The following is a 22,666-nucleotide window of genomic DNA, read 5'->3' on the forward strand; positions in this document are numbered from 1 at the left end:
GGGATTACACCGCAGACTAACCAGACAACAGCGGTGGCACCGAGAGACACGACGCGGCGGGAAGAAGTACTACTGGCTGCTGCGTTTCTTATCGTGCTGGATTGGTCGCTTCCTCGCTCCCCACTTCCCTTGCCATTATTAGGATCGGCCGCCGTAACAGTAGAAAAGACCTTTAGTAGGGAAGCATCGTGTCTGCATTCTGGTTCCATATTATGTGCCTGCGCGGTGGGAAACGTTTGAGCTGACATCTGGCGGCAAAAGAGGAAACTGTACGACTCGGGAGCCTTTCGATTTGGACGACTTTGAAAGGAGTAACGGAGCGGTTGCGAATTCGGACCCGGCAATAATCATTTGGAACTGATCTAGTAGTAAGATCACACCTAATGAACTTTGGTGATCACAAGAAGGCATACATGTATTAAATGAAGATGCCAGCAGAAAAATTCAGTGGTGCAACGTCAAGCGTTCTTGTAATATTTGCGCTTGGGCGCCACGTACAGTTTCATGAGGGACAGTTATCGCAGATGAAAAATTATCGACAGCGTCCTTGCATGAAGCGGCTCTAAGGTTCATCCAGCCTCTAATCTCTAGGTGCCTGGGAGCAACCATTGGGTGTAAAACGTGGTGCTGATCACGCATTTCCACTTTGGCTTAGAACGAGAATGCACGAAGCTCTACCTCCACAACCCCCTTTGTGCTGTGCCTTCATGGGAAGCTGCAATGCTTTACCTTTTCATTGTTACAATCGTGTTTTAAGCCAAGACAGAATCCTGTATATTTAATATTTATAGATACATAATATACATAATACCAAAACTACTTCTCTGCCAACATTTAACGTTTCTACGCCGTGCCTATTCAAGTACTCGTTCAAACAATTCACGAAAGCGTAATGCCTCCAAGGCCTCGCTTTGAACATCGTTCTCTGTGTTTTGCAGTTTTCGGTACGAGCAGACAAGGGCAGTCACAAGAAAACGGTGTCGTCCGCAGCAAGCTCAGCTTTCAATTGTTTTACACGACTGCTAAAGAGGTAGTTCCAACAGCTTTCTCCTTAGTTTCTGCAATTTCAGTTCCAGGGTACTGGTCAGCACAGCTTCTAAAAAATATTAACATGTAATGATTGCATACGTCTGTTTGTGTCAACCTTGGCCCCCTAAATGCAAACCGATTGCCTATCTGTGTTGTTTTGCATGTTCTCGATCGCTCTCTTTTCCCTTTATTTCGCTCTTGCTTGCTCTTCCTTTGCCTCTCCTTACTCTCTTTTACTTGCTCTGTCTCTCTCCCTCTCTTCCTCTTTCTCGGTCTCTCTCCTTTGCTTCTATCTTTCTATCCCCATCTTCTTTCTTTCGCCCTCTCTTTTCTCTCGCTTTTCCTTCTTTCCTTTCACTCCCTCCCTTGCTTATTTTGTCTCTATATCTCCTTTTAGCATCTCTTTTTTCTTTTTTCGTCTCCTTTCTTCTATCTTTATCTTTTACCTCCTTGTTTCTCCTCTATCTCCTTTCCTCTTCCTTGGCCCACTCTTACCTCTATTCCTCTTGCTTCTTCTTTCTCCCTCGAGCGCTTGTTCTTTCTTTTTCTGTCTTTCTCTCTTTGCCTCTTCCTTCTTTTCCTCTTTTACTTGCTCTCTCTTTCTCCATCTCTTTCTCGTTCCCTCCCTCCTATCTCTCTCTCTCTCTCGCTTTCTTTCTTTCTGAAAGTCTCCGACCATTTACAATTCCGGTCCGGGAAAGGAAATCAGCAAGCGTAAATGGTTCCTGGACCGTAAGGAACCTGTTTATCTTCAAAGTATTTTAGTTTGGTTCAGGAACACTTTTTCCGGAACAATTTAAACACGGTTCAAGTTCGGTATTGAACTGAAACAATACGCAACTTGTACCGAACTTCAATTGCGCGAGATAAAGGGTTCCGGTCCGGTTACGAAACTCAATAGAATCCATTCGAACTTATGGATTACTGAACCTTTAACAACCCTGGTTTTCTTTTCGCTCTCCTTGCAGCTGGTCGGTCTTTCCTTCACCAATTCTTCTAACGATCCTCCTGCATCAACACAACCACTACATTATGGTTAAATGATAAGCGATGGCATGGAACGTGAAAATTTTCGTCCGTCCTACGCGCAACGAATGGCATTCTGCAGTAATTAGGAAAACATAAAACGAGCACCCACATGTATCGCGTTTGCCGCCGAACAGTAGCTAATTGATATTCGGTTCGACAAATTATGGTCTCCTCTCACATACGACCCGCAGAGCAGTCAGCTTCGATCACTTGAAACATTCATCAACTAGATTTCTGCGTTCCCGATACACATTGTGCGTGGGGAATTGTTCATTGTTAATACTGCTATTTCCACATACATACTTGGTCCTTGATCTACGTACATTATCCAGAGGCGGGAGTGGAATCGGACTGCGGACGCAAAGAGTGTCTCTGATCAGTGCTGCCCCACAGGGGATATTCTAAGTTTCATTAAACGTCAAGTGGACGCCATGTTTCTATTAACTTTGGATTATGTTTTCGTTAAATATACGGATGAAACCTTTTTTAAAAAATCATTCATGGAAGAATACTGATGATGATGATGATGATGATGTTGATATAACCATAATTGTAATAAAAGAAGGTGTTAACATTCGGAAAATCTATTATTGTCCATGTTTTTTTTTTCTCTGGTCTCCTTAAACCCGTACATAAAAACTATTATATGGATACTTTTCTAAACATTTCTCATTATAGCCGCTTTTATACTGATGCGGCCTCCCCAATGGCGTAGTGGTAAAGTTGTCGCTTTCTAATCAAGTAGTGCCTGGTCTGATTCCAGGTGGAAGCACTTAGTTGTTCGGAAAAGCGGATTTAAAAAACAACTCAACAAAACTTATACTGATAGATTTATCTTATTTTTCTAGTAAGATTTTTTATTCTAATGTACATTTTATTATTATCAATATTATTTACAGTATTTTTTAATCATTAATAACAATGAATATTCTATTTCGTTCCAGGAAAGGGATACATCTATGAAGTACACTCAGGTGGTCAGCAAAGGCAACTGACTTCAATCTCTCCATACAACTCAAGGTAAGACGGTGAATCGCGCTATTCTTTCTGCTATTTGTATATCAGCGTCGCTTCTCAGAGTATTGCAGAAATCTTTCTCTATAAAAAAGTGTGCCCTGTCCTCACTAACTGACTCCTGAATACACAGCCCAAACCTATGGACCTATAAACCTAGAAAGTTTAAGGCCATCTTCCTCATGACCTAAGCGCCCACCACTATAAACCAGGGCTGGGCAACTCGCGTAAATTTTAAAAGCCCGCTCTCGTATGCACGTGTGCACTCAGAGCGAGCTAGATTCCAGAAGCGCTGTGAAAGGGACGGAGAGGAGGGTGCAGTGTTGCCTTAGATTTACTTACGAAATACACTGAAATTGAAACTGCACACCCACTCAAATTGAAAAACCACCCACACTCCGTACAATGTTTAGCTGACAACTGTCGACTCGGGGCATAATCTGTAGGAGCAAGTAAAGAAATTTCCCATGCTAAAAGTAGGAGAAAGGAAACTAACTAACTAACTCTCTAGCCTTCTTAAACCCGAAGGTTTATGGCTGCAGCAACACAAGCGTTCCGTGTGTTCCTATCGTGGGCAAGATCAATCCAATCTTTTCCATCCTTACCAATTTCCATTAGGTTCATCTCAATGTTATCACTCCATCTTCGTCTTGGCCTTCTTACAGGTCTCTTACCATCAAGTTTTCCAACAATCCTGTAAACTCTTCTTTCCTCTCCCATTCGTGCAACACGGCCTGTCCATCTAAATTTTCCTGACTTAATATTCTAATATCATCTGGGCATGAATACAAATTATATAGTTCTAAATTTTGTAACCTTCTCCACTCACCTGTCTCCTCATCTCTTTTAAGTCCATATATTTTTCTATTTTCAAATACTCTTAAATTATGTTCCTCTTTTAATGTAAGGTACCAAGTTTCACATCCATGTAATACTACAGGCAAAATAATTGTTTTGTATTATTAACTTTCAGTTACTTAGATATTGTATGAGAAGAGAAAAGTAACACACATTTCCTGAAATAAGTCTGCTTTTTATTTCCTCTATAATATCATTTTCCTTTGTTAGTATTACTTCTAAGTGTCTTGATAAATGCTATTATTATCATAATTAGTATTAATACTGTTAGTTTAACAGAAACTATGTGCATGCTTTCATGAGATGCTGTGAAGTGAACGATGAAGAGTCGGAACCAAATGAAACATGTACGTATTACCCAGGATTCGAACTCAGAACCTCCGGCTTCCGCTCTGCCACGAAGTGGAACGAAAAACTGTCGAACTCATTTTTCCTCATTAGTAATGCCGAACCCCGTACTAGGTCGATTGGCGAAACAAATATAATTGAGCTGCGTACGCCTATAATTAACTTACCGGGAGAATGGGAGTTCAGTTCGACAGCAAACATCGAATGCCGGGAACAACAAAGCCGTCGCCAAATGGAAAATTAATGGCCGTCCTGTGCTGTTAGATAAAAGCTTCGGTGGGTGGAGATTACGTTTGAGATATTAACTGGTGGAAGTTGATTTACGTGTGTCTCTTACTGCCTTGTTGGCATGTGGCAACGAATCATTGTGGGAGAGAGAGAAGTTCTTGTCTTCAGTGGACCGTTCGATTCTTGTGTTTTTGTGGTTGTGACACACTTTTCCTGCTACCAGGGGCGGCACGGTGGGGGGGGGGCGCACCCCCATTTTCAAAACCTACTTTAAACCGTAAACATTATTAACTCTTGGATGGCCATATTAACTTATGACCAGGAAACGGATATATTTATAAATATATATATATCTATGTATGAAGCTGAAATCAGTTATATTTTATATTATCTTAGCGCATCATGGCATGTAGACTCGAAATATTCAGTTTGTATTTTCCATATTAGGTTTTGGCTCATATTTTACATATTTTATTTATTTTTACATATTATTGCCATACATCAGAACATTTCTCAACATATACTCCATATTCGTGAAATAACTATGTCCCTGTGTGACAGAAAGAGTTGGATGAATTTCTTGCTAATAACTGACAAATTTGAAATATACTCCAATAACTTCTTCCATATTGAACGCAGTTTTAGGCAATATAAATTCACGTTCGAACATTTACAACAAAATTTTGATATTCATTGGTTTGGAAACAGAAAATGAAAACACATTTTGTGTCGTTTTACAACTAATGTGAATATAAGCGTACTGTATTCTATGTAGCTCGTTTTACAAATTTACCTCCATATTTAACTCCATATTTTGATGGAAATAACTAATATATATTTACACATTTAGCACATTTTTTACTACATATAAAAATCCGCTCCCTGGTTATGACTTAATAAAAGCTTGGTATCGCAGAAGGTTTGGTGTTGAAGTGACACCGCTGTTATTGTATACAACAGGGACATGCCATTGATCCTAATCTGAAGGAAACCCCACATTTAGTTTCCTTTACTTTGGGGTAGTTCTACAATGATTAGTGGCTGTTGCCTTTCTTTCGCCTTTATTGTTGTTACAAATTTATTCTTCATTTGAAACACAGAATATATGTCATTGGCCTGCCTAAATAAGCTTCGTTGTTTCAAATTACACAAAAAAACGTTTGTTGTGGCCAAAACAAACAAATTAAGTAAATCTCTTGTAATCTTCAGTTTCATTGGCGTATTTTCATAAAGCACACTAAAACTTGATTGGTATTTGATGTAATGGCTAAAGCATGCATGTTTCATGTTTTCTTTATTTTCAACATTGCATCCTCAAAATTTCATTCTTCACTCCCTCAACACTCTAAAATAGTGATGGACGATATCGGAAATTTGACATCGCAATATATCGTCAAGAAAATATCGTCACAGACGATACGATACGATATTTTTCCGTATCGTGATATCGGCAATATATCGTCTCCACGATATATATCACGAAATATCGTCACGATATATCGCAAACACGATATATATCGCTAAAATATCGTGACGATATATCGCCAACAAGACATATATCGCCAAATATCGTGACGATATATCGCCAACATGATATACATCGCCAAATATCGTGACGATATATCGCCAACACGATATATATCGCCAAATATTGTGACGATATATCGTCTAGTTGATATCGGCTGGACGATATTTTTTCAATATCGCGATCTACCGGCTGGCCGTTTATCGGCCTACTCTAAAATGAATAATCCTGGCACTGCCGCTGCTTCCTGGTACTTCCAAGTGAATCGCGACGATGAGGATCAATTGCTGAAATTGACGAGACAAGCAAAAATGACACGCGTATATACCGAGTGCTCACGCTGAAGAAACGTAATGGGGCATGTGTATACGAAGTGTTCGATCTGACGCCCAGTGTTCGAACACGTGAACAGCTGAAGAAAGGTGTTCGAGCACGTGTTCCACGGCTGGCCAGGTAGCCGAACACCCGGGTTCGAGTCCTGGTCGGGTACACAAACCACTGGAGTCGTACCGCGCTGCGCTGACCACTCCGCCACGGAGGTTTACGTTTGTAGATCCCCCACCGGGGATCGAACCCGGGACCCTTGATCCCAAGGTGACATCATTACCACCACGTCACGAAGGAGGTCACGCGCTCCCCCGCCGAGGCGTACCTTGTGGAATAAAATCTTTTGATAGCCGTGTAAAATAAACAAAAGTTACCAGTACCTTGCAGTTGTGTTTCGCAGAAAAATTATTAAAAGCCTCGCTAGGGAACTACAGCAAAAAGAACCACAGAGAACAGAGAACAATAAAAACAGGAATTTCCTCGTCTTTTGATCGACAGAAATTGTTTGATCCGTGCAGACCTACAAGTAAAGTAGACTTTACCTCTTTACTCTATCTTTCTATTTGTATTTTTTTTTAAAAAAAAAAGAAAGGGAAAAATAAAAAAGCCTCTCTTGGAGTTCGCGTTCCGCTTTCTCCATTAACCCTGTCCTCGGTGCGAAGCTATGTTGTAATGTTTGGGCTCCTTGCGTTGTAAATGGCTCTGTGAAGTTCGATTAAATCGCCAGATGGGATGTTAGTGTTGAAAGGGAATTTGTAATTACATAATGGAAGTTCTCGCCATATAGAATCTTCATTTTAAAAAATATTCGAGTTGCTTTTTCGCATATCGGTTCCAGACAAATGGCGACATTTCAAGCTTAACTTTCGTCTGGAACCTTCTTCTCGGAGCGATTTTATCAAGCGGCAAGCGTTCCTACACTTGCAGGAAAAAAATATTATTTAGCACAAGAGTTCCTTGCTATCGTGTGCTTATATATAAACTGCTCACAAAAAGTTTTGCATCACCAACAAAAACTGTATTCCTGGGAAGAAAATAAACATACAATTGCTCAATCAGTACAAGAAAGAAGAAAACGTGGAAAACATGGGAATGGCATGAAAAAGAACGTTCACACTAATCCAAAAAAAAGAAAAAATGACACACTGCTGAAGTAGCAAAGGGAAACAAATGGCACAACAATGCTACCTGCCTATTTGTTATGTCAGACAGGATGTTTACCACCTGGTATATCCCCCTCGAGCTGCAAAGAGGTCTTCAACACGCCGGGGCATGCTCGCAATGAGATGATCAAGGTCATCCTGTGGTAAACGATCCCATTCCTCCTGTGCTGCCAAAAGAAGCTCACGTGGAGAGTCTGGGAGCACAGGACGGTGTGCCATTGCATTCCTCACCATGGCCCAAGCATGCTCGATACAATTCATGTCTGGGCTTCCTGGCGGCCAGGGCATTCTGTTAATTTGGGCCTGCTGCAGATAATCTTGCACCACCCCTGCACGATGTGGCCGGGCATTATCATCCATGAACACAAGAGTTGGACCAATGTTCTGACGGTATGGTTCCACAGTTGTTTGTAGGATGTCTCTGATGTAACGCGGTCCTGTCAGTGTCCCTTGAATTGCAATTAGGGGCGTTCGGTGGCCGTGCATAATCCCTGCCCAAACCATAATGCCACGTCCTTGGAATGGATGAACAGGTTGCACATGACGAAGTCTCTCCCGCGGTCCTACGCCTCTCCACACTCTCACACGTCTCGAATCAGGCCTCAGACAAAGCCTACATTCATCTGTAAAGAGTACACACGACCAATCTGCAGGTCCCCAATGCACATGTTCGCGTGCTCACACCAAACGATCACGCTGTTGGTTTGCACTTAGAGGTTGCCGACGCATGGGTCTTCGGCAACGTAAGCCTCTTGCTCGCAGTCTATTGCGAACAGTCTGGGTCGAAACACGTACGCCTGAGGCTTGTTGGAGGTCATTTCGCAACTCATTTGCGGTCCTGGTATTGTGCCGCAGGGCTGCGATTCCTAGCAAACGGTCCTGGGATGTTGATGTTACCCGTGGTCGACCTGAACGGTGGCGATCTGCTACTGTCCCACTGTCTGTGTACCTTCTCCATGTTCTGCTGACATCGCTCTGTGCGATTCCCATCGTCGCGGCTACCGCCCGTTGTGACATCCCACTCTGCACGAAGGCGATAACCCTTGCCCGATCGAACTGCGATATTGTACGCCTGGGCATGTCTACAACGCACCTTCACTACTTGAGTCTCTCTACGTAAGTGGGAGATATAGCCTTGACCATTACCACCCACAATACTGAGATGTTCGAACACACAAATATGCTCAGCTGGTCGTGGCTGTCGTCTGAAGAGCGAGTTATGCGGGGTTGAATGGGTATCTTGCACAGCACAGTGTGCTTTCTTACAGCTGGCCCAGTGGGACATGTTGCGATTGTTCTTTCTATTGGGACATGTTGCGATTGTTCTTTCTATCATTTCTTGGGTGATGCAAAACTTTTTGTGAGCAGTTTATATGGAATATACGTAATACATAACTGTAAATGCATCAAATCAAGGTTGATTAACTATGTCGTGCATTAATTGACACAGTTAAACGTGTAATTCCGGTTTTCTTGAAATTATTATATCAACTGGTCCTCCCAGATGGCGTAGTGGTAACGTTATCGCCTTGTAATCAAGGGATCCCGGGTTCGATACCCGGTGGAGCCACATAGAGGTTCGGATTCCACTTTAAACTGTAGTCCCAGTCCCGATTAGCCCTCCTGTGCATAAAGTGGATTTAAAATCAAAACTAAACCTATTATATCTGTTCGTTTGATGCATTTTTAGTGCATCACACGGAAAAGCAGATCATAAAAGTGCCTCTGTGTATTTTGATGCATTTGAATGTGGTATTACTGCGGTTATTGGTATCAACTCGACAATATTCACGTATATTGTAGGCAAATACGAGGGTTACATCAAAAGTCATGGCAACCATTTTTTTCCCACGATAACGCGGTCAGGCAAGAAATTATAAAATATACAGTAGTGGAGACCCCGTCACATGCAATGTATTGTGACGCCACTAGATGGCAGTGGCTGCCAAGACATTGAACTGAGCGAAGTCAGTGCGTGTTGAACAGTCGTGCAGGATGAATGTGACCCGGCGTGAACGGCGTTCTTATGTGAAAAATAGCAGTTCTCCGTGGAAAAAATGCGAGAGAATGTCACACTGAGCTTGTGGAAGGAAGCTCTGGGAAATGATGCACTACCATTCCGAACTGTTGCGAGGTGGGCAGCAGCATTCGGCCGTGGAAGAGAAGCAACTGCCGACATGCAACGTTCAGGACGACCTGTGACTGCGCGTATTTTGTATTTTTTTTCTATCCTGATACAGATTCCTATGTTGTCCACATTATCGTGGAAAAAAGTAGTTTCCATGACTTTTGCTGTAACTTTCGTATACACATTGTCAAATTCTACGCAGGATGCAGATAATTTTCGTTGGTTACCTCCAAACAAGATTTTCTATATTTAGCCCTTCTTCCTGCTAATCCTCCAATTACAGTTGCTAAAATTCCACATACAAGATAAACCACAATAGATTAGAATACACCCGCATTTCGGCGTGCAAACAACCATCTCCCAGCAAAATCTACAGATTTATCAATATCCACTTCGTGAAACTACAAATTTGCGCCATCTATTAGCATTGACGTCATAATACATGAAGAGTGTTCTGTTTTCATTCTTGCATTTCAAATGTCCAAAAACTCAATTATGCATGATTTAGAGGAAAGTGTAAATGACATTTCAATGGAAATTATCATCTAATGCGGTCGTGTAACCAGATGATCATATTCGAAATATTCAGTGGCCGATCAGCCTGTATCGTTACTATGCCAGGCTGTGTCATGTACATTCTTGCCGAACTGAGTGGCATGCTGATAACCAACAATAGATCACGTGCAGATAAGGAGAACGCAAACCCGTAACTAATTCAAACACAATTGACTTTCCTCATAGACTCTGCATGCAACCTGGTGAAGTGTGCCATTGTAATGCTAATATATATGTTATCGTTCTGTTTACACTATATAACAAGTGGATATGTTACTTCAGCGGATACGGAAACAAATTCATCGTGTAGAAAGGAAAACTGACTATTCCTATTTCCTATTAATCTTACTTCTGTGTCTATTTTAAGGAACTTTGTTATTTTTACTCGCTTTTCTTCGGCTCTTGTTAACCGCGACATGAGGACCAATGTCGAACTTACGAAATGGACGATGGGACAAAAAATGTTTTTATGTAAGTTTTATGTAATAACATAGTTACTTTCGTTTGAGTTTAACCAAAGCAAAAATGACAAATTTCTGAGAATTAAGCTGGTATGAATGATATACATGAATAACCCGTGGCGCAATAGCCCTTGAGGGCCAGGGACCCACCTGATACTACTCACTCACTCACCAGAGGTGGGACATGTTCCAACCAGTTACGGTGTGACGTGTGGTGAACACGACGAACCCCCAGTCGTTGTTGTAGATTTTCAATGACCGGGTTACGCTACTCATTCGTATCTCCCCGATTTTTTCACGATGGTGGGTGGCCACCGGTCCCACTCACAGGCCGGCAGCCCTCCCCCCCCCAAAAAAAACTTTGCTTGGGCACCCCTTACAAGGAGCCTAACGTATAAGTTTCTACATTATTTCATTTTGGAACAACATACTATTTGTGTGATTAAAGTTCATAAATTAATTGGGAATTCTATGTGAGAACATTTTAGGTCCTTATTACTTCGGATTTCTAATTCGAATTATTTCTTCCATTTGCGATTATAAAACTTTTGCACACAGCACTTTTCATACAAAGAAGGAAAAAATGCGCATGATTCTCTTCTGAAATGGGCAATCAACACTGTGCAATCCACCCAGCTAAGTCTTTATAGTGTCCAGCGTGCCTTTGCGTTTACTCCATTTCAGAATTTCTTCTTTCGAGCACCTTGTGAATTTAGAGAAAACAAGATGCCTCGCTCGCCTCGCTAATTTTAAGGACAATACAATAATATGGATTTGCTCTCTCTCCTCTTGAACTTATGAAGAAAGAGGGGAACAACTGCCTCTGGATTATTAGATGTTTCACAAAAGGAAACATTTTTGTAAACCTGCACATTTCTGTTGGTGTATTCAGTCCCTTGGAAAATGTTAACCAGTGGCTGCAAGGTAAGCAGTGTGTCCCTACTACTGAAAAAAAAAAAAACGGCACCCCGCAAACGAAAAAAAAAGTCTGCATTTATGCTTTGCTTAGCTTTGGACCCCCAGAATATGGGAAGAAATCGACGCCTATGCAGTGATGCCTAACGGTGGGGGTTGATATGAATTTCTTATTAAATATTTTATATATTTGAAAGTGGTGCGTTACATATTTTCCTTTTAGAGTGCATAATCCTACATGAAATTCATATTTATATTTGTGGGTTTGTTACTTCGCGTCGGATTTTCTGCCACCTTTGGCTAGTCGCGACGACGAGGATGAATGAATGATTAAATTAACGAAGGGACACTCACAAAGAACGCACATACCTAGACCGGGATTCGAATCTGGGAACTTCGCTGGCGAGTCCAAAAGTCGGTCACTTGAAAGCGTTCGACCACCAAGCCAACTACATGGATTTGCGCCATTTTTCTACTTTTCATTGAGTATGCAGTTGTCTTAAAATTCAAAATATGGTTTATCCAAAATTTGAATAATTTCTATCTGATTTTAGCAGGTCTGTTACCTTACTTTCGCTTCAATAGTGTTTTGAACAATGAAAGTCACATCGCAAAATAATAAGATGCGCGTGTAGATTCATCTCTACGATTTCCATATTTCTCAAAAAATTCCTGCCGATTCTGAATTGTGCTTGCAATTCAATAGTGGCACAGACGACATTTGCAAGTAAAGTACTCGAACAAATAAAGAAAAATGAAAGAAGTGACAGAAAAATAGTTTAATATATTTTTACATATTTTAGTGATTTATTGCAAGCTTCCGTGTTTGAATTGTACAAAAATACTGACCTTAATAATGACGTGGCCAGCTCGCCCAGGATTCAAACCCAGGACCCTTGACTCCGCAGCACGTTTACCACTTCCTCAGAGATGCCAGCTTCCTATAAACCCATTTCTTTGCATAATGTTAGCTGGTTGGCGAGAATATCTCGCTGAGTGCATAATATACACAAGAATCCCTCGAGCTTACGGAAATTCTCAGAAATTTCCTTCGCATTTGAGTTTCTCTGGGTTTTTTCTTTGTTCGTTTTCTTTTTATTTTTTTGCCGGGTACAAACTTCGTCCTTGTGATGCGCTTTCATACTCCTGACGTATCTTGTCTCCTTTGCGGTGGGAGCCCTTGCAACGGCATTCCTCGCGTTGTCAGTCTGCCGGATGTGGATGAAATGTGACAAAGCGATGTCTGGAGAAGACTGGAAGCTGAGATACGGACGCAGGCAGAGTTGGAAGAGACAATCACGTGATCGAGAGAAAGCTTGGACCATTCTGACTGTACCAAGCAAATGTGATGATCCAACTGAACATACTTCACCCACCCTTTGCTTAGTAAATAAGAAAGGGAATCGAATTAGTTGAGATGAAGATGTGAAACATTTGTTTTCTAAACCGTACAGTCAACAGCAATAAAAACGGGGCACCTGTACTCTGCCCCGGCTATCTCTGGCGCAAGGCCATGCATAGCGGCTTCCTTGTGTAACGTTATGTGTGTTTCCTAACTATACGACGGTAGCCAAATTCGCTACTGTAAAGTCCCTATTGAAATTCGAGCACCGCCGTAGAGATAGGCAACACACAACACATTCCAGGTAAGCGAGTATTTCAAGACTTAGCTGTCCCAATTTTATTGAGGCAGACTGTACGCAAGTCAACAAACTCTAGACTAAATTTCGTGAACGCACATTGTCATTGAGGCAGATTGTACGCAAGTCAACAAACTCTGGAGAAAATCTCGCGACCACACATTTTTATTGCGGCCGATTGTACGGAAATCAACAAACTTTGGAGCAAATCTCGTGAACACAATTTTTTTATTGCGGCCGACTGTACGCAAGTCAACATTTCTAGACCAAATTTCGTGAACGCACATTGTTATTGAGGCAGACTGTACGCATGTCAACAAACTCTGAACCAAATCTCCCGAAGACACGTTTTATTGCGGCTGACTGTGCCAAAGTCAACGAACTCTTGAGAGACAGTCTCGGTTCGATATCACTGGTGAACGCTGCATCATTTCCACACACCCTGACTTTTCCGCATGCAGCATGATCGCCTTGGCTAGAAATACAGTGGGTTTTGTGCATATTTTTCGCATGCCAAGTCGGAGTCGTGATGCAGTCGGCAAAGGTTAAAAAAGAAAGAAAGAAAAATGGACGTCGATGTTTTGTAGCACGTTCGTAATCCTCCAATATCCCGAGTGAAACCTCATGAATAATTTACGCGGTAATTACGACTTATGTCACATATTGGCTCCCCCAAGCAACACCTTCTCGTAAATCACGCGGGAAAAGCTGCCGAGAGTCGCCGGTCTTTGCCTCCAACTGCCCCGTTCAACCCTTCCCCAAGGCCCATTTACACATGGCGGGACACCATAGTGTGGTGTGGTGTGTGTGTGCTTCACATACATCACAGATGCTATAAGGTAAAGGTCAGTGTTGTAGCACCAAATGTTCAGAGGGCAGTGGCGGCGATTAGGTGCCACTTTTGACACCCGCGCTATATGCTAAATCTTATGTGCCAAGGGAAAGCAAACTGTCCTTGCCCCCCAGTTTTGGAACGCAATCGCCGCCACTATCAGAGTATATACGCTAACATTCGTGAAACTTTGTGTGAACACCATGTCCCCATTAACTTTGGATTATATTTCCGTTACATATATGGATTAAATCAATTAACTTCTCAAAAAATGCCATTAATGATAGAACACTGACGGCGACGGTGATGAAATACTCATAATTGAAGGGCTCGTATGTAAACATGATTTTTGAGTTACAAAGTAAAATGTGCCATCCTTGAATTTTCGAGTGAAATTGCCATGTCATACAATTTCCATTGGACTCAGTGAAGCCTTGAAATAGGTAAACACAACACGAAAACAACTTCCCTACAGTATAGCTTCTAATAACCTTTTTTCTTAATGAACTCAGCAATGACAGAAATGTCACTTACCATGTTTTACACCCGAGACCTTCAATTGGCATAAATGAGGCGTGTTACAATACACAAAGTATTTTTAAAATGCTAAATGCGCGTTTCAATGATTGCATTAGAACGTAAAGGATACAGTACAATATGAAAAACTTGGAAAAAATATATTTTAAAGACTTCGGTATTTACATTGAGCAGTAAAGTCTTCAGAAGCTGTTTCTACCTATAAAGTGCCTCTTTTGATACGTGTTCATACTTGTCACAAGAACATTTTGCACAAATTCTAGAATGAGTGAGGTTTGCCAGAAGGTATACGGCGTATGCCCTCGACTACAGGCCTGGTAAAGCTGGTATCAGAGATTGCACAAGTCTAAATCTCTCGCTCTTTCTCCTCTTTGCTCTCCTTCTCTGGAAGAGAGAGAAAGATAGTCTCTCTCTCTCTGTCTCTCTCTCTGTCCCATGTGTAGAAATAGGAATAATACCACAGTATCGTCTGTCGCGTTGTCGTCTCAAAATTATAGAAGGTAAAGGTATCCACTGTCCATTACGCCATGCCATGAAAGCACATAAACGGTGTGGAGATATTATATACAGTATGTATATATTTAACTTTCCATTTCCATCAGAAATATATTTCTAAAAACTGAATCAGTAAATTACATTAATTAGATTAACTATGTAATAGCTTAAAAATCGTCATCGTCTTTTTTACGGTAGTTGAATTGCAGAGAAATTGATGTTCATATCCAAAGGCGCCCGCGGGGGGGGGGGGGGCTGAAAGCACCTAATGTAATTCGAATTGTGAAATTGTAGCGTGAAAACCAAGACGAAGAGTGCCGTGGAAGACAGCGGATTAAGTGTCTATGGAAATTATCCTACGTGGGGATGATTTATGAGAATTTTCTTACCTGGGTGAAAGCATCACTCTACGTTTCCCTCACTTTGAGCACTGCTAGCCCCTTAGAAAAAATCCTGCGGGCGGACTTGGTCAATTGTCCACTCGACATTTGCAGGGTGGTTACGGCTTCACCTAACATACCGATACAGGCGTTTGTAAAAATATTAACAACTCAGTTTTGGTGATTTTTCTTAATTGTACGGATTCTATTCCTCGAGCTTCAATGTGTCTAACTAAATTGAAGCTAATAAACGGAACAGACGGAAAGAAACGGAAAAAGCGCGCTAGACTCCATACGCAAAGGAAATCCAGTACTTAGCAATCCCTGTAAAAGTTTCATATCCACACGGTGCGATACACGGGGACTTCAAAGAACCGTTTGCTGGCGGCGGCGATTCAGCAAAGAGAATCCCTTTACACCCACCGGCAGCCGTTATTTCCAGCTTGCTGATCGAACTCTCCAGGACCACCTGTTGCGGCAGTTGGAGGAAGCTCGTGGCTTTCGGAAGCTAAAACTTTGGTCACGGGTTGCCGCCAGATACTCTTGCACGTGTAAATGCCAAGGAAAATTTCCTTGTGCGTTTGACTTGTATTAGAACTAGTGATGGGCATTAGTCGACTAATATTAGTCGATTAGTCGATTATTAAAACCATCGAAAAAATTATCGACTAATGAAAATTAGTCGACTGAAAAAATTAGTCGACTAATATTAGTCGAATTAGTCGTTCGACTAATATTAGTCGAATTAGTCATTCGACTAATATTAGTCGAATTAGTCGTTCGACTAATATTAGTCGAATTAGTCGTTCGACTAATATTAGTCGAATTAGTCGTTCGACTAATATTAGTCGAATTAGTCGTTCGACTAATATTAGTCGGATTAGTCGTTCGACTAATATTAGTCGGAAACATTCCGACTAATATTAGTCGGAAACATTCCGACTAATATTAGTCGGAAACATTTCGACTGATTTCAGTCGGGAACATTCCCACTAATATTAGTCGAAATGACCGAACATGTCTCATTTCCAGACGAACAATCGACTACTTGAGCAGAGGGCTTATTGTCAAGAAGGGAAGCAAAGCAGGTAGGTATTTCTTGGAAAGGTCAGTGACTGGACCAGCTCTGGTATGGAAAGGGAAAGCTGACCCTGCTGTAGCTCTATCCCCCCCTACCTCCAGGGGGCGATGCCTACCGTCATTCATGTCGCTATTTTTGTTTTCTCTCAAGGGATACACATTCATAGTTCCGAGAGTTTCTTGGTATTCACAGGCCAGTGCACATTGTTGGTGCAAGAAAGACACCGCAACATTTTAAAAGCAAAACTATCCATTTCTGACCTTCAGATGAATTAGAGGGTTTATGATAAATGCATTTTACTGAAATGGAAATATTCTTAAACTTAAAAAAACCGGTCGAATATAAGAAGAGAGTTTACAATCCACCAGCTCTGATGCAAGGTAAGGTAAAATTAATTTAATTAAAAATAAACATTAATTATGTTCGTGGGGCAAATACTAAAATATACGCTGTCCAGAACGATCTCAAACTTGCTGCAGTCGCTAGATGTTAATTTACCTTTCTGCCCCTTATGGGGTACAAATTTGCCAGTACCTTCCCGATGGCGCAGTGGTAGCGTCGTCGCCTTGTAACCAAGGGGTCCCGGGTTCGATACCCGGTGGAGGCACAAGTGGTTCGGATCCCACTTTAAACTGTAGGTCCAGTCCCGATTAGCCTTACTGTGCATAAAGTGGACTTAAAACACCAACCCAACTCAACAAATTTGCCAGCAACATCGGTGGCAGAGCGCGCAGGGTGGTTCATTCACATTCACGCCTTTTACGGCTCCGGGTTCGAATCCTGTGGTGGACATGGGTGTTTCTTGTAAGTTTCCACTCATCCATTTCCTGTAATCACAATTCATTCTCATCATCCCGATTAGCCTAAAGAGGCATAAAAGCGATGTAAAATGAGGATAATAATAAAGAAAGATAGATGATGTATGTTACTTTGGGTAACCACGACGATGAGGACGAATTGATCAAAAAGAACATCCATGTCCAGCCTAATACTCAAGGGGTGGGGTAATGGGGTCATTTACCCCCTCCAACTATGAAATGTTAATTAATTTCGTGTAGGCCAAATGCATTTTATTCAGTAAGATGAGCTGCTTGAAAGTGCCATTTTTCACAATTATAAATCCATACTTAACTCCCTCATATTTCGATTATAATCACGAACATTTGTGCCCGCGGTGGCTCAGTCGGTAACGCGTCTGACCACCCTGCAAAAGGTCCGGGGTGCGTTCCCCAGCCGGTTCAAATCCGGGAACCTTTCTAACGTTGGAAGCGGCCCCAGCGCCCACCCAGCGTCGAATGACATGGGTACCTGGGGCCTGGGGGGTAAAGGCGATCAGGGGCGTGATGCTGATCACATCACCCCCACTCACGACCGGATCAAGAAAGTGTGGGGCGTTAGCCCCACACCCCCTATACGCCTTTATGGCGTGTTGCTAAGCACAGGGGAGCACTTTACCTTTATAACGAACATTTTTTGGTACATATCAATCCGTTCCCTATAACCCTTGTTTTCCTATCAATGAATATTCATTACTCTAAAGGATTGTGTCGAATTTTGCCTGTATTTGCAGTTTTGATAATTAGCATTGCATTTCTGCCACTTTTGGCTAATCGCGACGATGAGGATGAGTCATGATCAGATGAATTTTGATGAAGATACTATCGCAAAGTGTCATGAAAAGATATGGATTTTATTTGAACCAGGAACTTTCGGTGGTAACTTCGTTAATCCAGAACTCAACACGTTCGTCCACCGAGTCTGCCATGACAATGCGTTGTCTTACACTATCATTTTGTAATCAATAGATCGCTGGATTTATATGCTGGGGCCTACATATTTTATACTGCCCCATTGAGCCTACATGAGTATAAACGTAGAATTAAAGAATCTCAAATAATAATAAAAGTTCAACTTTTATTAGTTAGGAAAGGAGTGAATTAGAGGTTCGACTGAACTTCATGTCCAGCCACGTCAGCAATGGGGCCATTTTTTCCTAGAACTATGATACGTTTTAATGTGAAGCTATAAAAATTTACGAATATAATGAATTCTATTTCGTCCTTGCATAAATGAATGGGTTGTTCGCAGAGAGAGGCAGGCTCCAGTCTGCCATATTTGGTAATTGTACCCAGGTAGTTTTATAACAATTGATGCAAGTCTACCAGACATCCACATTTTTTGGGACAGTCAAATCTTTTTAATCCCTGTCCCGAGTTTCTTCTAACTAACCGTCGCACCCTGCTTTTTCAGTCAAAAAAATGGTTTATAATCTCTCATCTCGTAATCGTCGCATTGGTGCGTTAGAGAACGAAACCAATTATAGCGGCGCATGATCTTTCGACACAGTTTCGCAATACTCTGGTAAATTTTCTCAGGTGTAATATTTCGACTATAATGCACAAATCAATAACAACTAATGTCTTACTTTTTTGTTTCATACCGAAAAAAGGCTTACTGTCACAAATAAATTATGTTTGTCGTTTTAGACTATTCAATTTCAACTTATTCGCTAGTATTTCATTCATCCTAATATTGCACCAAAGGCAGTTTACATCGTAATAAATAATTTTTAACTGATCAGAACTATATTTTTAAAAGCTTCACATAATGGTCACACCCCTTTAAAAATTTCGACCAATATGTGTTGGATAGTATGGGAGCAAGAACTCGCCTCCACTGTTGATTAAAGGAAATTTGAAAACACTGTTAAGGAATACAGTACTATTAGAATACTATTAGAATACTTCTAAGAATATATGTAAACATCAAACATGAAGCTGTACGACGTATGCGAGGTATCTATCAGTGAGATTGATTTGTTCCGTTACTTTAGATTTTAATGTAGCATCTCTATAATTGTATGTCTAACTGTAATACTACTATAGTAAAGTTATCGGTCACATCTGACACTCCAACAAACAACATTTCGCATCATTTCTTTGTTCCAATTAGGATTTGTCCCCCCCCCCCACCCAAGACACATGATAATTCCCGTCTATGGGCCTGCCTATGTCTTCTTTACGTCTTTATTTGAAGCCGGAACCTTGATGGTGACTGACATCGTGAGTACACAACTCAACGTTTCGGGCCACAGAGACTGTTCTCAATGTTCTCATGCGTGACCTTGTAATGAAGAGATCCCGGGTCTATTCTCTGTGCGCCTACACACACACAACACACACACACACACACACACACACACACACACAACACACACACACATATATATATATATATATTATATATATATATATATATATATATATATATATATATATATAATATATGTGTGTGTGTGTGTGTGTGTGTGTGTGTGTGTGTCTGTGTGTGTGTATAAACATTCGTTTATAAACAGTCCAATTTAGCCTGGCTCAGCTCAGCACAAGAGTGGAGGAATTTGAAAATAATAAGAAAAATATATAGTTCCACTTTGACTAATATTTGTCGTTAACGACTGATTCGACTAATATTAGTCGAAAGACTAATTCGACTAATATTAGTCGAAAGACTAATTCGACTAATATTAGTCGAAAGACTAATTCGACTAATATTAGTCGAAAGACAAATTCGACTAATATTAGTCGAACGACTAATTCGACTAATATTAGTCGAACGACTAATTCGACTAATATTAGTCCAACGACTAATTCGACTAATATTAGTCGAACGACTAATTCGACTAATATTAGTCGAAAAAGTAGTCGACTAATTTTTTCGACTAATTAGTCGATATTTTGTTTCGACTAACGACTAATTAGTCGATGGTGGAAATTAGTCGATGGTGCCCATCACTAATTAGAACTTGCAGAAGGAACTAGCCATTGTGTTAAAAACATATAATATAATTGAACACCAGAAAGTACACGCCTATTTCAATTCCTTAAACAACGGGCAGTGTTAAAACTTTGTTCTTGATTCAATTTCTAGACGAGCCGTGGTGCTCCAGTCGAAGTTTACAGTCATATGTTTATTAATTTGGGAATTCTGTAATGAGGATTGAAATAGTACGAAATAACATGGAGAGTGCTTGAAAAAAATACACCGAAAAATTCAAATTCCTACTCTTCGTCACGAAGAAAAGAATTTGAACAAAGACAAAAGAGAGTTAAGCAAAGGAAACGAAATAAGGAAGTTGTAGATCTCGCATCCACGTGACAGAACCTATCAAGTTTCTCGAACCTGTAAAAGTAGAGAAAGCTGATCGTTGAATGAATGACGTCGAACTCAAAACGGGAATATTGTAGAAGTAATAAGAGCAGAAACAAAAGACTGTGCCGCCGAACTTGCAAAATTAAGTACGGAATTAATATTTCAGTACTCTCTCCAGATATGAGCATATTTGCCCTTCATTCAACATTGAATAACGAATCGACTGCTGTTTAAATATATTGCAATGTATACGGAAACAGAAGGTACGGTTGGTATGAAATATAAACATTAGCACGCCATCAAATTGGAATAACAAGGCAAGGAAGTTTCACCAATCAAGGGTCTGCCTGGAACAGTGGCCCTATTACTCCCGAAAAGTCGAACAGTTCCGTTCCATTGCTAAAAGCTCTCGCTACGAAAACAGTCCAGTCAAGGTCGGAGCTTCCCCTTGCCTCCTCCACACCCCTGGCCCTCCAGGATTGCCACACTTCTTCTAAGCTGCTCGGTCGACACTTCGCGCGTTGTGCGTATGCGGTTGATTTCGTAGATTGATATTGTTGCTCATTGGCAACACTGTAGGTGGGTGGCGTGACCTTGAGTGGACTGTTTTCGTGGCGAGAGCTATAGTCAGTGACTATATTCTTGTTGGGAAAAAAACTGCGTGAAAGGATCGTGCGCAATAGACAGTTTTATCATTGGAAAGCGATGTTGCCATCCGTTCCAGGCCCGTAGGGGGCTGAAACCTAGGGCAGCATGCACAGAGGGCGCCATTCAAAGATTGCCTTAAAAATAATAATAATAATAAAATCAGAATATGCGACGGAGAAATTTACACTTGGTGGAGATATATTCTGGTAATACTGCCGGAAGTTTGTTTCGCACAGTAGTAGAGCTAGTAATAGTATGTTTTTAAATATGTTCTTCAGACACTAACATAGAACTGAAATATCCTTAATTATACAATTTTTTTAATTAGTAATGCAAACTACGAATCTTTAAGTATAACCTATATTTTTAAAATGAGATTTTCTTTTGTTTCATCATTTCAAAATTTGTAGGATGCAAATTCCACAAGCCATGGTATTACAATAATAAATATATGGAAGGACGCACACAGAAGTCAGCACTTGGTAGTACGGAGAAGGGGGGGGGGGGCAAACCACAAACCTGCCTATGGCGCCAAACTATCTAACTATGGGACTGATCCGTTAAATGTCACATTAAAGACTCGCTTTGAACTTGTGCATAAGATTATAAGTCATGCAGCTGTAGTTCGTTCTTTTTCCAATGGAGATTAGTTCGTACAATTAACCAACAGCATTTAAAACTGTAAATACAGCAGATATAAAAACCAAGCATTAGGCAGAAATCTTAAATGGTTCGGAAACGAAGAAAACATACAGAAAATCATCGAGGAGTGCGTAAGACTTTCACTGACATAGTAAAAGGTGTAACATAATAGAGGTAGTTACGGTAACAGCTCCATGGAAAACAAGAGAATACAGAAAACAAGAGAATACAGAAAACAAGAGAATACAGAAAACAAGAGAATACAGAAAACAAGCGGGTAATCTCAAGAAGTGGCTTCCGATCGACGACCTGGAAGCAAAAAGCACAGCGCAAGGGAGTGAGAGATCGGAGAGGAAAAGAAAGCTGAATAACTCGTTAAGCCGAAAACACTTCCAGCCAAGTTTTAACTCGAAAAATTCAACTTGCGGGTAGCAACTAGAAGCAAGTAAAATACCTGAACTTAGAAGAATAGTGTTCAGAATGTGCGTGAACGCGTCCTGAGTTTATAATTAGATCGCCTCGTTAATGCAATTATAAAAAACTTTCGGCAACTCTGGTAGGACTTTCCTGCTCATGGTTCGCTTCTGGATAATCCTGCACCAAAAACAATTTCCCTTAACTTTGCATTCGTTGGTTGTTTTTTTCGGGCACGGAAATAGCTAAAACTTGCTATTAACTATAT

The 22,666-nt window shown here is 40.9% G+C and overlaps 1 protein-coding gene across 1 annotated transcript in view; it reads left to right on the forward strand.

Annotated features, from left to right (window-relative positions):
* The first annotated feature begins 3,000 nt into the window (after window positions 1-3,000).
* The window catches only part of LOC145985272 (uncharacterized), an 85,902-nt gene continuing 66,236 nt past the window's right edge, over window positions 3,001-22,666 (forward strand). Inside the window, exon 1 of the mRNA XM_083119091.1 lies at window positions 3,001-3,078. The gene's annotated coding sequence lies outside the window, so the exon portion shown is untranslated. The remainder of the gene's footprint in view (window positions 3,079-22,666) is intronic.

This window comes from Lepisma saccharinum, chromosome 3 (genome assembly GCF_977018435.1).
Source record: "Lepisma saccharinum chromosome 3, izLepSacc3.1, whole genome shotgun sequence".
NCBI classification, from domain to species: Eukaryota; Metazoa; Arthropoda; class Insecta; order Zygentoma; family Lepismatidae; genus Lepisma; species Lepisma saccharinum.